The 14,992-nt window shown below is 41.2% G+C and overlaps 1 protein-coding gene and 1 pseudogene across 2 annotated transcripts in view; one reads left to right on the forward strand and one right to left on the reverse strand.

Moving 5' to 3' along the window:
* Positions 1–1,123: 1,123 nt before the first annotated feature.
* On the reverse strand, positions 1,124–14,888 carry LOC148349601 (polyubiquitin-A pseudogene; annotated as a pseudogene). The gene is made up of 2 exons (XR_015847209.1): positions 14,733–14,888; positions 1,124–7,444 (listed from the first exon to the last, which is right to left on the reverse strand). The product of XR_015847209.1 is annotated as a polyubiquitin-A pseudogene (transcript).
* The window catches only part of LOC148349602 (putative chitinase 10), a 34,361-nt gene continuing 33,787 nt past the window's right edge, over positions 14,419–14,992 (forward strand). The window contains exon 1 of the mRNA XM_088321698.1: positions 14,419–14,805. The gene's annotated coding sequence lies outside the window, so the exon portion shown is untranslated. The remainder of the gene's footprint in view (positions 14,806–14,992) is intronic.

A 14,992-nucleotide genomic window follows, 5' to 3' on the forward strand; every position in this document is an offset into this window, starting at 1 on the left:
CAATGTTGTGCCTAGATGAAGAGACTTAAAATTTTTTAGTGGCTTATAAAGAATGAAATTCATCTCATCTCATTAGCTACACCGCTTATCCTCAGTAGGGTCGCGGGGGCTGGAGCCAATCCCAGGAATCATCGGGCAGTGGGCAGGGGACACCCTGAATTGGTTGCCAGCCAATCGCAGGGCACACAGGGACAGACAACTCACTCGCTCATTCACACCTAGGGACAATTTGGACCGGCCAAATAACCTGACATGCATGTTTTTGTAATGTGGGAGGAAACCGGAGTCCCCGGAGTAAACCCATGCAAGCACGGAGAGAACATACAATCTCCGCACAGGAAGTCTGGAGCTGGATTTGAACCCACGCAGTAGGTTCCCAAGACATGAACTGTGCCACACAAGCGCTAACCACTGCGCCGCCGTGCTGCCCCAATGAAATTCACAATTTTAGAAATTAAAAAAATCATAATGCACATTTAGAAAAAAAAATCTGCATTTTAAGATGTGCTATTTCAGTTTGCAGATATTCTAATAGTTTTTTTACTTATACAATGTAAAATGTCCACTAAAGAAATAAAGGAAAATCTTTGAAAAAAAATGTATTTGCTTAGTTGACATATATTTTTTGTATTAGTTACTTTTTAAATATCTTCAAAAATAACCAAATCATTTGTTACATGTGCTACCATGGTTCACCCCATCTTTTAGCAGAATATCAGTTTTTTGTTATTGCTGATTGGACCTCATCTGCCAACAGTTGGGACCTGCAATTGGTTGTAGCTTCATCCTATAATTAAGGCTCACACCTTGTCTCGGTAGCTTATCTTTTTAAATGAGACCAATTCCTGCTCAGCATGTTGTTCACTTGTTCATGCCCAAAATAATTGATTGGCTAGTAAAGTGTGTTTACATCAAAAATACATACGCTTGATATTGCTTGTTCACAACTAGATGACACGTATTTTCATACACTATCAATACAGCTCAGTCCAGAAATAATTCTACTTGTGAGACTTCACCATTCCAGCTGTGACTTCCTGAAATGTAAAAAGTAAACAATGGCAGCTACTTAATTTTCAAATTCAAGTTTCAAAGGTTACTCTCAAAAAACACCACATTAAAATGACTTTTAATATGCATTTATTCTTGAATTCAATCACTTTTACACAAATATGTTGCATAAGAGGTTTAAGCATTAACTCCTGCAGTAGTCTATTCTCCACCTCCAAGATGCAGGACAAGATGTAGAGGGGAGTGAGGCCATCACACAGCTATCCAGCAAATTTTAACATCTTTTGTTTAGGTGGAATGTCTCTTGTCTTGGATTTTGGTTTTCAAATCAGCATTGTCCTCAACCTACAGAATTACATTCTTGCCAGTTAGGGTCGTTACAAAGATCTGCATGCCACCTCTAAGACACAGAACAAGATGAAGCGTAGTCTCCTTTTGCATGTTGTAAGCAGAGAGGGTACTGTGTTCCAAACTTCCAGTTGTCTGCTAGCAAAGATTAATCTCGGCTGGTCGGAAGAAATGCCTCGTTTGTCTTCAATTTTGGCCTTCACACTCTTTGTTTGCCTCATCTTCAAGGGTGATGGTCTTGCCAGTGAGGGTCTTGACAAACAAGTTCTTGCCACCATTCAGACGCAAAGCAAGATAAGGCAAATCCTCCCACTCGATATGGTAGTCAGACAGGGTGTAATTGTTTGCCAGCAAAGAACAGTCCCTGTCGTACAGGTGGAATGTCTTCTTTGTCCCATTTTATGAATTTAAAAACATCTCTGGTGTTTAGGTGGAATGCCTTCCTAGTCCCGAATTTTGGATCTTACATTCTCAACATTATCACTTCTATCAACTTTCTATCAACAGGTTTTGCCTGTTAGTGTCTTAACAAAGATTTGCATTCTACCTTTTAAATAAGACATGTTAAAGCGTAGACTCCTCCTGGATGTTGTAGTCGGAAAGGGCATGGTCATTATTATGAAACATCTGCTTTATTTATCCTGAAATTTAGCTGTCAAATCTTTAATCCTGTTAATATCCTCAACATGAAGGGTTGTGGTCTTGCCAGTGAGTGTCTACAAATATCTGCATACCGCCTCTAAGACGCAAGGTGAGCAAAAGGGTGGACTTCTTCTGAATGTTATAGTCTGAGATGGTGCTTGCCGGAAAAGACCAACATCTGCTGATCAATGGGGACGCATTCCTTGTCCTGAATTATTGTCCTATTCTCAACATTGTCTTTCTTCTCCACCTCAAAAGTGCATACCTTGCCATATAGGCTATTAATAAATATCTGCACTCCACCTCTAAGGCACAGGACAAGATGGAGGGTAGATTCTTTCTGAATGTTGTAGTCTGAGGGTGCGGCCGTCTTCTATTGGTCAGGAGGAATGCCTTCTTTGTCTTGGATTTTGGCTTTAACATTCTAGAGTGACTGTTTTGCTGGTTAAAGTTTTGACAAAAATCTGTATTCCCCCTCTCAGACGCAGGACAAGATGGAGGGTTGATTCCTTCTGAATGTTGTAGTCTAAGAGGGTGCGGCCGTCTTCCAACTGTTTGCCAGCAAAGATCAACCTCTGTTGGTCAAGCGGAATGCCTTCCTTGTCCTGGATTTTGGCTTTAACATTCTCAACAGTGTCGTTGTCCTCAACCTCAAGAGTGACTGTTTTGCCAGTCAGGGTCTTGACAAAAATCTGCATTCCGCCTCTGAGACGCAAGACAAGATGGAGGGTAGATTCTTTCTGAATGTTGTAGTCTGAGAGGGTGCGGCCATCTTCCAACTGTTTGCCTGCAAAGATCAACCTTTGCTGGTCAGGGGGAATACCTTCTTTGTCTTGAATTTTGGCTTTAACGTTCTCAATAGTGTCATTGCCCTCAACCTCAAGAGTGACGGTCTTGCCAGTGAGGGTCTTGACAAATATCTGCATTCCGCCTCTGAGACGCAGGACAAGATGGAGGGTGGATTCTTTCTGGATGTTGTAGTCGGAAAGGGTGCGGCCATCTTCCAACTGTTTGCCAGCAAAGATCAACCTTTGCTGGTCAGGGGGAATACCTTCTTTGTCTTGGATTTTTGCCTTCACATTCTCAATAGTGTCATTTTCCTCAACCTCAAGAGTGACGGTCTTGCCAGTTAAGGTTTTTACAAAAATCTGCATTCCGCCTCTGAGACGCAAGACAAGATGGAGGGTGGACTCTTTCTGAATGTTGTAGTCTGAGAGGGTGCGGCCATCTTCCAACTGTTTGCCAGCAAAGATCAACCTTTGCTGGTCAGGAGGAATACCTTCTTTGTCTTGAATTTTGGCTTTAACATTCTCAATAGTGTCATTGCCCTCAACCTCAAGAGTGACAGTCTTGCCAGTGAGGGTCTTGACAAATATCTGCATTCCACCTCTGAGACGCAAGACAAGATGAAGAGTTGATTCCTTCTGAATGTTGTAGTCTGAGAGGGTGCGGCCATCTTCCAACTGTTTGCCAGCAAAGATCAACCTCTGTTGGTCAGGAGGAATGCCTTCTTTGTCTTGGATTTTTGCCTTCACATTCTCAATAGTGTCATTGTCCTCAACCTCAAGAGTGACAGTCTTGCCAGTGAGGGTCTTGACAAATATCTGCATTCCACCTCTGAGACGCAAGACAAGATGAAGAGTTGATTCCTTCTGAATGTTGTAGTCTGAGAGGGTGCGGCCATCTTCCAACTGTTTGCCAGCAAAGATCAACCTCTGTTGGTCAGGAGGAATGCCTTCCTTGTCCTGGATTTTGGCTTTAACATTCTCAATAGTGTCATTGCCCTCAACCTCAAGAGTAACGGTCTTGCCAGTGAGGGTCTTGACAAATATCTGCATTCCACCTCTGAGACGCAAGACAAGATGAAGAGTCGATTCCTTCTGAATGTTGTAGTCTGAGAGGGTGCGGCCATCTTCTAACTGTTTGCCAGCAAAGATCAACCTTTGCTGGTCAGGAGGAATACCTTCTTTGTCTTGAATTTTGGCTTTAACATTCTCAATAGTGTCATTGCCCTCAACCTCAAGAGTGACAGTCTTGCCAGTGAGGGTCTTGACAAATATCTGCATTCCACCTCTGAGACGCAAGACAAGATGAAGTGTTGATTCCTTCTGAATGTTGTAGTCTGAGAGAGTGCGCCCATCTTCCAACTGTTTGCCAGCAAAGATCAACCTCTGTTGGTCAGGAGGAATGCCTTCCTTGTCCTGAATTTTGGCTTTAACATTCTCAATAGTGTCATTGCCCTCAACCTCAAGAGTAACGGTCTTGCCAGTGAGGGTCTTGACAAATATCTGCATTCCACCTCTGAGACGCAAGACAAGATGAAGAGTCGATTCCTTCTGAATGTTGTAGTCTGAGAGGGTGCGGCCATCTTCTAACTGTTTGCCAGCAAAGATCAACCTTTGCTGGTCAGGAGGAATACCTTCTTTGTCTTGAATTTTGGCTTTAACATTCTCAATAGTGTCATTGCCCTCAACCTCAAGAGTGACAGTCTTGCCAGTGAGGGTCTTGACAAATATCTGCATTCCACCTCTGAGACGCAAGACAAGATGAAGAGTTGATTCCTTCTGAATGTTGTAGTCTGAGAGAGTGCGCCCATCTTCCAACTGTTTGCCAGCAAAGATCAACCTCTGTTGGTCAGGAGGAATGCCTTCCTTGTCCTGGATTTTGGCTTTAACATTCTCAATAGTGTCATTGCCCTCAACCTCAAGAGTGACAGTCTTGCCAGTGAGGGTCTTGACAAATATCTGCATTCCACCTCTGAGACGCAAGACAAGATGAAGAGTTGATTCCTTCTGAATGTTGTAGTCTAAGAGGGTGCGGCCGTCTTCCAACTGTTTGCCAGCAAAGATCAACCTCTGTTGGTCAAGCGGAATGCCTTCCTTGTCCTGGATTTTGGCTTTAACATTCTCAACAGTGTCGTTGTCCTCAACCTCAAGAGTGACTGTTTTGCCAGTCAGGGTCTTGACAAAAATCTGCATTCCGCCTCTGAGACGCAAGACAAGATGGAGGGTAGATTCTTTCTGAATGTTGTAGTCTGAGAGGGTGCGACCATCTTCCAGCTGTTTACCAGCAAAGATCAACCTCTGTTGGTCAGGGGGAATACCTTCTTTGTCTTGAATTTTGGCTTTAACATTCTCAATAGTGTCATTTTCTTCAACCTCAAGAGTGACGGTCTTGCCAGTTAAGGTTTTTACAAAAATCTGCATTCCACCTCTGAGACGCAGGACAAGATGGAGGGTCGATTCTTTCTGAATGTTGTAGTCTGAGAGGGTGCGGCCATCTTCTAATTGTTTGCCAGCAAAGATCAACCTCTGTTGGTCAGGAGGAATGCCTTCCTTGTCCTGGATTTTGGCTTTAACATTCTCAACAGTGTCGTTTTCCTCAACCTCAAGAGTGACTGTTTTGCCAGTTAAGGTCTTGACAAATATCTGCATTCCGCCTCTGAGACGAAGGACAAGATGGAGGGTTGATTCCTTTTGAATGTTGTAGTCTGAGAGGGTGTTGCCATCTTCAAACTGTTTACCAGCAAATATTAACCTCTGTTGGTCAGGAGGAATGCCTTCTTTATCCTGTATTTTGGCTTTAACATTCTCAACAGTGTCATTTTCCTCAACCTCAAGAGTGACAGTCTTGCCAGTTAAAGTTTTTACAAAAATTTGGGTAGACTCTGTGTGAATGTTGTAGTATGAGTGTGTATCTTCCATCTGTTTGCTGGCTAAGATCAACCTCTGTTGGTCAGGAGGAATGCGTTCCTTTTTCTGAATTTTGGCTTTGACATTCTCAACAGTGTAATTGTCCTCAACTTCAAGAGGGGCGATGGTCTTGCCAAAAATCTGCATTCCACCTCTCAGACGCAGGACAAGATGGAGGGTGGATTCTTTCTGAATGTTGTAGTCTGAGAGGGTGCGGCCATCTTCCAACTGTTTGCCTGCAAAGATCAACCTTTGCTGGTCAAGAGGAATGCCTTCCTTGTCCTGGATTTTGGCTTTAACGTTCTCAACAGTGTCGTTGTCCTCAACCTCAAGAGTGACGGTCTTGCCAGTCAGGGTCTTGACAAAAATCTGCATTCCGCCTCTGAGACGCAAGACAAGATGGAGGGTAGATTCTTTCTGAATGTTGTAGTCTGAGAGGGTGCGGCCATCTTCCAACTGTTTGCCTGCAAAGATCAACCTTTGCTGGTCAGGGGGAATACCTTCTTTGTCTTGAATTTTGGCTTTAACGTTCTCAATAGTGTCATTGCCCTCAACCTCAAGAGTGACGGTCTTGCCAGTGAGGGTCTTGACAAATATCTGCATTCCGCCTCTGAGACGCAGGACAAGATGGAGAGTTGATTCCTTCTGAATGTTGTAGTCTGAGAGGGTGCGGCCATCTTCCAACTGTTTACCAGCAAAGATCAACCTCTGTTGGTCAGGAGGAATGCCTTCTTTGTCTTGAATTTTGGCTTTAATGTTCTCAATAGTGTCATTGCCCTCAACCTCAAGAGTGACTGTTTTGCCAGTGAGGGTCTTGACAAATATCTGCATTCCGCCTCTGAGACGCAGGACAAGATGGAGAGTTGATTCCTTCTGAATGTTGTAGTCTGAGAGGGTGCGGCCATCTTCCAACTGTTTGCCAGCAAAGATCAACCTCTGTTGGTCAGGAGGAATGCCTTCTTTGTCTTGAATTTTGGCTTTAACGTTCTCAATAGTGTCATTGCCCTCAACCTCAAGAGTGACGGTCTTGCCTGTGAGGGTCTTGACAAATATCTGCATTCCGCCTCTGAGACGCAGGACAAGATGGAGAGTTGATTCCTTCTGAATGTTGTAGTCTGAGAGGGTGCGGCCATCTTCCAACTGTTTGCCAGCAAAGATCAACCTCTGTTGTTCAGGAGGAATGCCTTCTTTGTCTTGGATTTTTGCCTTCACATTCTCAACTGTGTCATTGCCCTCAACCTCAAGAGTGACTGTTTTGCCAGTTAGGGTCTTGACAAAAATCTGCATCCCACCTCTGAGACGCAGGACAAGATGGAGAGTAGATTCCTTTTGAATATTGTAGTCAGAGAGGGTGCGGCCATCTTCCAACTGTTTGCCAGCAAAGATCAACCTCTGTTGATCAGGAGGAATACCTTCTTTATCCTGGATTTTTGCCTTCACGTTCTCAACAGTGTCATTGCCCTCAACCTCAAGAGTGACAGTTTTTCCAGTTAGAGTCTTGACAAAAATTTGCATTCCGCCCCGCAGACACATTACATGGTGGATCGTGGACTCCTCCTGAATGTTATAGTCAGAGAGGGTATGGTTGTTTTCTAGTTGCTTCCCAGCAAAGGTCAGTCTTTGCTGAGCAGGGGGAATACCATCTTTGTCCTGAAGTTGGCCCTTCACATTCTCGATGGTGTCTGTGTCTAAAGCCTGGAGCACGATAGTTTTCCCAGTGAGGGTCTTCACAAAGATTTGCATGTTTGCACCTGGGAAGAAAAATACACATTTTTACTGCAAGCCCAGTGATTTTGTCTAAGGACAGAGGAAATAACAGAAATAAGGGTCTTCACAAATATCTTCACTAAGCCCAGTGATCCAGTGAATATGTTTATCAATGCGTAAATGCGTCACTCAGCCCGTCACAGAGCCAGTGACGTCACAAGGGACGTCACAAGTGAGCATAACAGAGCATGGTGGGGTACAAACTAAGGCGGTAAAGACGCTCGCCATCTTAACACTATTTAACTTATGAAAAACAGTAGATCTGAACATTTTTTTGGGGATGTCTAAATATAGCTGAACATTGCTATAAGTTAAGATTTTGTATTGTGTGCACCTTTTTCTTAAGAACGATCGTCCGGAACCTCTCGTTCGTAAGTAGGGAGCACTCCACGCTTAACTAAACATCAAAAGTGCGTCAAAAGTGCAAGCTTTCCAAAAGTGAAACGGCATGGCACAAGAGCACCACGACAATAAAGCACCTAAAAGGAATCATGGAGTCACCGGCGAGGATGAAAAGAGTTCACTGCATTTTGTGTTTTTATCAGTTTTTTAGGTGAGACAACGTAATGTTAGTATTTGGTAGCTTACTGATCCGTCTGTTAGTTAATTAATTACTGCATGTGTGTGCATCAATGCGCTCATTTGATACTATTTATTGCAGTTAAAGCTAGCATATGCTTGTTAGCTCATTAATGACTTCATGTTGGTGTGTGTATGTGTGTGTGTTTGGGACTTTTTTATTTCAGTTAAATGAATGAAAGAAAAAAACATACCACTAATTAACAAAAATGAACAAATTACAATTACAAATTAATTAATACAAATATAAACATAAACGGTTACCAAAACAGAGTAGGCTGAAGCCGAGGCTTGAGTAACCACCCCTGGTACCCTAGTCAATTTAAGCAGTATTTGTGCTTTATGGAAAAAAATCAAAACTTGCACACAATCGTGATGATAATTCTAAGATTGAGCATCAAGTTTTAATTTAATGGCAAAGTCTAGTGATTATTATGTCCTTGTAAGTTGTGCAACACATAATCATACAATACTTTCTCAGATTATTAAAGACTGCAAACAATGCAAACAAGCAGCTGTCATCACTGAGAGCATCTTCAACATAATCGTCATTGACATGCTCACATTTTCAAATCGCAATGCAAAGTTCCTAAAGAAGGAAGAGTGGGTGAGTTATCGGGCAAATGTGATAGTGGACATGTTTACTTTTTGCCGATTAATGTTGAAAATCATGTTACTCGGTTCAGATTTGCATTTATTTCTTGTTGCTAAAGCTCATGTCCCTTATACAAAAATGCCCTTTTTTTGCAACTGTCAAACAAAAGTATATGATTGTAGGTGTATAGCTTACACTTGTATGTTTTGTTGTAGTTTTTTGACAAGCACTGACTATTTATGGTTCAATATTGTAGAATATTCCGTTTTGTGCACTATTTTCTTATTCGTCCAAAACTTTAATATTTGAAGGAAGAAGAGGAAATTATGTTTTTTTTAAAAATCGGATTCATCGGATAATCGAATAGACTAGCTTCATCGATTACTAAATTAATCGTTAGGTACAGCCCTAAGTCTGCATTCCACCTCTGAGACATAAATTAGCTAATTTGTATTCAACTTGAGTACATTTTGGCATTACGAATAAGGGCAGTGAATAGCTGGCTACCAAACTAGTGAGCTCCATTCGGTAGTGGGTAGTAACAAGTCATTTACTGTTACATCTAATTGATTGCATTACGAGGAAAGAACCCTTTAGCATAGTTTTACCCTAAAATGTTTATGACAAATGCATACTTGAAGCGAGATAAGCACAGCATTGGGCTATAAGTTCATATTGAAACATTACCGTAAGAATGGGATACCAGATACAGGTAGTCAATACTAGCACTGGTTGTCATTTAGCAATATGATCAAAGAAAAAGCCACTCGCAAAGCAGCCACTATAGCTACCATTAATCAACCAGAAAACGAGGAAACCCATGCCAATATTTTTACTCAATAAAAGTCAGTTTTAAAGGCAATACGAAAAATACCAAATTAAAAAAATGCCCGTTGGCATCTTTAAAGAAGTTTAAAGAAGCTTTAGCTCCTTTCTTTAATATATTTTAGAGTTCCCAAATTCAAGTAAACATTTTTATAAAAATAAAAAGCAAAAAGGCTTATGAATCATTAAGTCATTTAAATTTAGTTTTTGGATGCAATTTGTCACTTTCCAGTCTGCATGAGTTTAAAATGAGGTGAAAAGGATTCAATTTTGGTTTTCCTATTTTTTTTTAATTTTTTTTTTACAAATTGCGCTGAACACTATGAGATTAAATCTAAGTGAAGAAAAAATCTCAATGAGCTCCCGAAAAGACGACCAGTCCTCCAGCTAAGGCACAATTTATGCCATTTACTAGTTTGACCAAATGTGAGAATGTTTTTTTCTTATCACCCAGCCTCAAAGCTAAAATGAGTTTGACAACCCTGGTGTAGTGCAACCGAAAGTAGGTGCTAAAAACACAAGGAAGAATAAAAACTCAAAGTGACCAAGACACACCATTTTACTTCTGTTGCCCAGCCTTTTTGAGGTTACTGTGTAGCCATAACAGCAAAATGGCCGACAATTAACCCTTGGGGTTAGAAATCACTTTATCGACACCTGAGGTGTTCTGACCATGGAATGTCCATGCCTTTGCAGTGTTATTACTTGGTCATTTCAGATTTGTTTTACTTCCAACTACTCAAAATGTTCTAGGGAGCTGAGCTACGCATAGATATGTGCTTTTTTAAATGGTAAATGGTCTGCACTTATATAGATAGCATTTTTAAGTCACTGAAGACCTCCTAAAGCACTTCACATTGTACTTGAAATGAAATGATCTGCATTTATATAGCGCTTTTCAAGTCAATGACTTCCCAAAGCGCTTTACATTTCCCAATAGCAGCCATGATCTGTGCAGCCATGTAAGGCGCTAACCTGCTTATTGGGGGTATTGGGGTTTCAGTGTCTTACCCAAGGACACTTCAGCATGTAACACGGACAAGCCGGGATTCGAACTGGGATCCCTTAATCCTAAAACGATCGCTCTACCTCCTGAGCTACTTCACACTTATCTATTCACACACACACCTATACAGGGAGTGCAGAATTATTAGGCAAATTAGTATTTTGACCACATCATCCTCTTTATGCATGTTGTCTTACTCCAAGCTGTATAGGCTCGAAAGCCTACTACCAATTAAGCATATCAGGTGATGTGCATCTCTGTAATGAGAAGGGGTGTGGTCTAATGACATCAACACCCTATATCAGGTGTGCATAATTATTAGGCAACTTCCTTTCCTTTGGCAAAATGGGTCAGAAGAGGGACTTGACAGGCTCTGAAAAGTCAAAAATAGTGAGATATCTTGCAGAGGGATGCAGCACTCTTAAAATTGCCAAGCTTCTGAAGCGTGATCATCGAACAATCAAGCGTTACATTCAAAATAGTCAACAGGGTCGCAAGAAGCGTGTAGAAAAACCAAGGCGCAAAATAACTGCCCGTGAACTGAGAAAAGTCAAGCGTACAGCTGCCAAGATGCCACTTGCCACCAGTTTTGCCATATTTCAGAGCTGCAACATCACTGGAGTGTTCAAAAGCACAAGGTGTGCAATACTCAGAGACATGGCCAAGGTAAGAAAGGCTGAAAAACGACCACCACTGAACAAGACACACAAGCTGAAACGTCAAGACTGGGCCAAGAAAAATCTCAAGACGGATTTTTCTAAGGTTTTATGGACTGATGAAATGAGAGTGAGTCTTGATGGGCCAGATGGATGGGCCCGTGGCTGGATCGGTAAAGGGCAGAGAGCTCCAGACCGCCTCAGACGCCAGCAAGGTGGAGGTGGGGTACTGGTATGGGCTGGTATCATCAAAGATGAGCTTGTGGGGCCTTTTCGGGTTGAGGATGGACTCAAGCTCAACTCCCAGTCCTACTGCCAGTTTCTGGAAGACACCTTCTTCAAGCAGTGGTACAGGAAGAAGTCCGCATCCTTCAAGAAAAACATGATTTTCATGCAGGACAATGCTCCATCACACGCATCCAAGTACTCCACAGCGTGGCTGGCAAGAAAGGGTCTAAAAGAAGAAAAACTAATGACATGGCCTCCTTGTTCACCTGATCTGAACCCCATAGAGAACCTGTGGTCCCTCATCAAATGTGAGATTTACAAGGAGGGAAAACAGTACACCTCTCTGAACAGTGTCTGGGAGGCTGTGGTTGCTGCTGCACGCAATGTTGATCGTGAACAGATCAAAGCACTGACAGAATCCATGGATGGCAGGCTTTTGAGTGTCCTTGCAAAGAAAGATGGCTATATTGGTCACTGATTTGTTTTTGTTTTGTTTTTGAATATCAGAAATTTATATTTGTGAATGTTGAGCTGTTATATTGGTTTCCCTGATGAAAATAAATAATTGAAATGGGTATACATTTGTTTTTTGTTAAGTTGCCTAATAATTATGCACAGTAATAGTCACCTGCACACACAGATATCCTCCTAAAATAGCTAAAACTAAAAAAGCCCCACTCCAACTTCCAAAATATTCAGCTTTGATATTAATGAGACTTTTGGGTTCATTAAGAACATGGTTGTTGTTCAATAATAAAATTAATCCTCAAAAATACAACTTGCCTAATAATTCTGCACTCCCTGTATAGCCAGGGGAAGCCAGGCAAGGCACCTACCTGCCTATTGAGGGCATTAGAAATTTAGTGAGGACACATTTAACTCGGGACTCAAACCTCCTACCTCTCAGTCCAAGGAAAATTGCTCTACCTCCTGAGCTACTGCTGCCCTCCATTTTGTGTTTCTTTAATAATAAAGAAAATATGTAGAAATACTTCCCAACGGTTAATTCAGTTCGACTTAGTTGAGACCCATGTCATGTTAATATCATTACTAATTGTGTTAGGAGAGTTTTTAAAAAAACATGATACTTCATGTATTTTTCCTTATCATTTAGATTGATATTGGTATTTATTTAACAAAGGAAGTTTTCGTTACTACTGAAAGGCGCTAATAGAGACAGCTTCTTCCCTAGGGCCATCACTACCCTAAACGAGCACGCAAAACTGTGAAAACATATCTTGTGACTTTTTTGAGTTTTTTTCTGTATACCGTAAAATCCTGACTATAGAGCGCACCTGATTGTAAGCCGCACGCATCACATTTTGAGAACATTGGTTTTGTCCTTACACAAGCCACACCCGTGTATAAGCCGCATGCACCAACATTTAAACATGTAACACAGTCGCAAGCTTATTCCAAACCTGAGTTTAGGTACCGCGATTGTAACACGAATGGAAAATTATACCGGTAGTTAGAATTTAATGCAAACCTTTAAAGTCCAGGTCCCGTTGAAAGTAATCTTAACTGAAAAAATGTATATTTCCAAAATTAAGGGTGGGAAAAATATATATCCACTATTGTCCGCTGCAACAATAAAGAGATTTAACTCAGCTTTACCCCACTTCCGTCAGCCCGCGTTTGCTCCGCCCCTTCTTTTTGATTCGCTCGTAGAAAACATATCACAATAAGTCTCTAAAATAAATACATTACAAAAATATACAGTTGTAAATACATATTATACATGGTTACACATATTTACAAAGAAAGACGGTACACCAAGTTTTCATAATATAACTTTCATCCCAAACCGTGCCTATGAAAGGTAGCACCACGCTACTCCTAACACGCTCGCAGCGCATGAAGCGCAGCTGTTAAAAAAAAGCCGTACCGCAGTTGCGAAATTCACGTTAAATCGTCTTCAGCTTTCTCCTTATAATTGTTGCTATCAAGGGTGTTTTCCTCATGATCGGAACTAACCTTTCTCATACGGACAATTCGAACGCAAACTAAGAGGATGCAGATGCAGTCTACCTAGACGCACAATTCCACCGGTCTAAATTTTGCCTTTTGTACTCGAGTGCTGCTGGTGGCCGTTAGAAAAATTACATAAATTGGCCGCTTCAGGGCTGAACATTTGGGAAAAAAGTAGCGGCTTATAGTCCGGAATTTACGGTAGTTGCATCTAAATGTAATTGCACGAATTGAAAAAAATATTCCTTGTGACTTATTTTTTGTTGTTGCTGCTAAATGTTATTACACTTACTGTTATTAGACTGAAGAGATCTTTTCTTCCTCATGCCATGAGGCTCTTTAACTCTACCCGGCAGAGTAAAAGCCCACAGTAAACCACACCACCTACATTGCTTATTACCGAATCTTATTGCAATGTATTCTGTGTAGCACTATTTAGTTATTCTATATAACACGCTACAGTGGGCATTTGCACGTCACACTGGGTATTTGTATATTGTATTCTTTTTGCTTTATTATTGTATTGTTCTCAGCTCAGGGATGCTGCTGGAAATGTGAATTTCCCTTCGGGGATGAATAAAGTATCTATCTATCTATCTATCTATCTATCTATCCATCTATCTATCTACACGTCTTTTCATTGCACTGTTGTTGCGAAACACTATAATTTTTCGTTCACAAACATTGTACTATGATTATAAGAGACCAGTCTCTAAGCTTGTTGTATCCCTAACCACTAGGGTCGTGGGGGAACCATTTCCTGTGGTGTGTGTTGGGCAAGTAGAGCCTGGTGACACCCATCCCTTTCTAAGCCAACAAATGTTTCCACCCAATCTCGAACTGAGTACCTTTCATGTGTTAGGCAAATGTGCTAACCACAGCTTTTGATCCTCTTTTATCTTGTTTTCTCTTTAAAGTCTTTATTACACGTTTAGCCTGAAGTGTCATGTCCAATATCGTTCCATACAACGTTTCACAAGGGTAATATTGATGATAATAAAGAAAGTTAAATTCCATTTTAATCACTAGGAGGCGCTAAATAATACACACTGTCCCTTTAAGAACACAATGAGCACATGAACCAACGTTAATTGTTCTGCTGCATGTGTTTTCAGGGGAATTTATCTATATCATCAACATACATACAGCTATAATACAGTAATTGTTTCGAATTCTACTCCCATTTAATTTCAATTAAATCTTAACAAATGGCTTTCCAGAAGTCCAAACTCTGAGTTGATTTTGATTTATTAATCTGATTTCATGTTTGGCTTTTGTTGTTAATTTAAAAAATATATACATTTTCTTTCAGTGACTCTGGACCTAGAACTGGGTATTCAGATGCTTATAATTGAATACATGTCGAATCATTTTACGTCAAATAGAAGAAAGTAAGCTTGAAAATGGCTTACCATCAATCCGAGCGGACGCGTCCTTATTGATATTGATTTGAACCAGTCTGGTTTACCTCCTCCTGACGGCAAGGTAGGCGAGAGTTGATTTTTAGTGTACTTTCACCGACTCCGGTGCTGTCTTGGGGGTTTTTATACGTTCGTCACGCAAACGTCATAAAAGATAGGCGCTAGCGAAAGATGGCCCTCATGTTAAATTCAGAGAAATATTCCAGCGAGAGTGTCGTGACGTTATTACGCAGGCGCTAGCTTTGTATAAC

The sequence above is a fragment of the Urocampus carinirostris genome, chromosome 17, assembly GCF_059441175.1.
Source record: "Urocampus carinirostris isolate Australia breed hairy pipefish chromosome 17, RoL_Ucar_1.0, whole genome shotgun sequence".
Lineage (NCBI taxonomy): Eukaryota > Metazoa > Chordata > Actinopteri > Syngnathiformes > Syngnathidae > Urocampus > Urocampus carinirostris.